We start from the raw sequence: 2,791 nt of genomic DNA, 5'->3' as shown, positions 1-2,791 counted from the left end.
TTATCCCGCGATGCGTCCGATACACAGATAGTTCCAAGGCGGCCGAGGAGCCTCACCGCATATCAATCGGGGTGCGAGGCGAGGGATGGGGCGGGAAGGCCCCAACGGCTAGACGGAAGAGGCTTCAGGGCCACCTCGGAATGCTCCAAGCATCGGACGCGCTTGGGGCGACTACCAGTGCCAACCCCTTATCCCGCGATGCGTCCGATACACAGATGGTTCCAAGGCGGCCGAGGAGCCTCACCGCATAGCAATCGGGGGTGCGAGGCGAGGGATGGGGCGGGAAGGCCCCAACGGCTAGACGGAAGAGGCTTCAGGGCCGCCTCGGAATGGTCCAAGCATCGGACGCGCTTGGGGCGACTACCAGTGACAACCCCTCATCCCGCGATGCGTCCGATACGAAGATGGTTCCAAGGCGGCCGAGGAGCCTCACCGCATAGCAATCGGGGTGCGAGGTGGGGGATGCGGCGAGATGGCCCCAACGGCTAGACGGAAGAGGCCACAGGGCCGCGTCGGAATAGTCCAAGCATCGGACGCGCTTGGGGCGACTACCAGTGACAACCCCTTATCCCGCGATGCGTCCGATACGAAGATAGTTCCAAGGCGGCCGAGGAGCCTCACCGCATAGCAATCCGGGTGCGAGGTGGGGGATGCGGCGAGATGGCCCCAACGGCTAGACGGAAGAGGCTGCAGGGCCGCCTCGGAATAGTCCAAGCATCGGACGCGCTTGGGGCGACTACCAGTGACAACCCCTTATCCCGCGATGCTTCCGATACGAAGACAGTTCCAAGGCGGCCGAGGAGCCTCACCGCATAGCAATGGGGGTGCGAGGTGAGGGATGCGGCGAGATGGCCCCAACGGCTAGACGGAAGAGGCCACAGGGCCGCCTCGGAATAGTCCAAGCATCGGACGCGCTTGGGGCGACTACCAGTGACAACCCCTTATCCCGCGATGCATCCGATACGAAGATAGTTCCCAGGCGGCCGAGGAGCCTCACCGCATAGCAATCGGGGTGCGAGGCGAGGGATGCGGCGAGATGGCCCCAAAGGGTAGACGGAAGAGGCTGCGGGGCCGCCTCGGAATAGTCCAAGCATCGAACGCGCTTGGGGCGACTACCACTGCCAACCCCTTATCCCGCGATGCGTCCGATACACAGATAGTTCCGAGGTGGCCGAGGAGCTGGGGGATGCGGCGAGATGGCCCCAACGGCTAGACGGAAGAGGCTGCAGGGCCGCCTCGGAATAGTCCAAGCATCGGACGCGCTTGGGGCGACTACCAGTGACAACCCCTTATCCCGCGATGCGTCCGATACACAGATAGTTCCGAGGCGGCCAAGGAGCCTCACCGCATAGCAATCGTGGTGCGAGGTGGGGGATGCAGCGAGATGGCCCCAACGGCTAGACGGAAGAGGCTGCAGGGCCGCCTCGGAATGGTCCAAGCATCGGACGCGCTTGGGGCGACTACCACTGCCAACCCCTTATCCCGCGATGCGTCCGATACACAGATAGTTCCAAGGCGGCCGAGGAGCCTCACCGAATAGCAATCGGGGTGCGAGGCGAGGGATGCGGCGAGAAAGCCCCAACGGCTAGAGGGAAGAGGCTTCAGGTCCGCCTCGGAATGGTCCAAGCATCGGACGCGCTTGGGGCGACTACCAGTGACAACCCCTTATCCCGCGACGCGTCCGATACACAGATAGTTCCAAGGCGGCCGAGGAGCCTCACCGCATAGCAATCGGGGTGCGAGGCGAGGGATGCGGCGAGAAGGACCCAACGGCTAGACGGAAGAGGCTTCAGGGCCGCCTCGGAATGGTCCAAGCATCGGACGCGCTTGGGGCGACTACCAGTGACAACCCCTTATCCCGCGACGCGTCCGATACACAGATAGTTCCAAGGCGGCCGAGGAGCCTCACCGCATAGCAATCGGGGTGCGAGGCGAGGGATGCGGCGAGAAGGACCCAACGGCTAGACGGAAGAGGCTTCAGGTCCGCCTCGGAATGGTCCAAGCATCGGACGCGCTTGGGGCGACTACCAGTGACAACCCCTTATCCCGCGACGCGTCCGATACACAGATAGTTCCAAGGCGGCCGAGGAGCCTCACCGCATAGCAATCGGGGTGCGAGGCGAGGGATGCGGCGAGAAGGACCCAACGGCTAGACGGAAGAGGCTTCAGGGCCGCCTCGGAATGGTCCAAGCATCGGACGCGCTTGGGGCGACTACCAGTGACAACCCCTTATCCCGCGACGCGTCCGATACACAGATAGTTCCAAGGCGGCCGAGGAGCCTCACCGCATAGCAATCGGGGTGCGAGGCGAGGGATGCGGCGAGAAGGACCCAACGGCTAGACGGAAGAGGCTTCAGGGCCGCCTCGGAATGGTCCAAGCATCGGACGCGCTTGGGGCGACTACCAGTGACAACCCCTTATCCCGCGACGCGTCCGATACACAGATAGTTCCAAGGCGGCCGAGGAGCCTCACCGCATAGCAATCGGGGTGCGAGGCGAGGGATGCGGCGAGAAGGACCCTACGGCTAGACGGAAGAGGCTTCAGGGCCGCCTCGGAATGGTCCAAGCATCGGACGCGCTTGGGGCGACTACCAGTGACAACCCCTTATCCCGCGACGCGTCCGATACACAGATAGTTCCAAGGCGGCCGAGGAGCCTCACCGCATAGCAATCGGGGTGCGAGGCGAGGGATGCGGCGAGAAGGACCCAACGGCTAGACGGAAGAGGCTTCAGGGCCGCCTGGGAATGGTCCATGCATCGCACGCGCTTGGGGCGACTACCAGTGACAACC

Source organism: Cryptomeria japonica, unplaced genomic scaffold (genome assembly GCF_030272615.1).
Source record: "Cryptomeria japonica unplaced genomic scaffold, Sugi_1.0 HiC_scaffold_413, whole genome shotgun sequence".
In the NCBI taxonomy this organism is placed as follows: domain Eukaryota; kingdom Viridiplantae; phylum Streptophyta; class Pinopsida; order Cupressales; family Cupressaceae; genus Cryptomeria; species Cryptomeria japonica.
The sequence above is the reverse complement of the archived record's forward strand: the minus strand, read 5'-3'. Positions refer to the sequence as shown.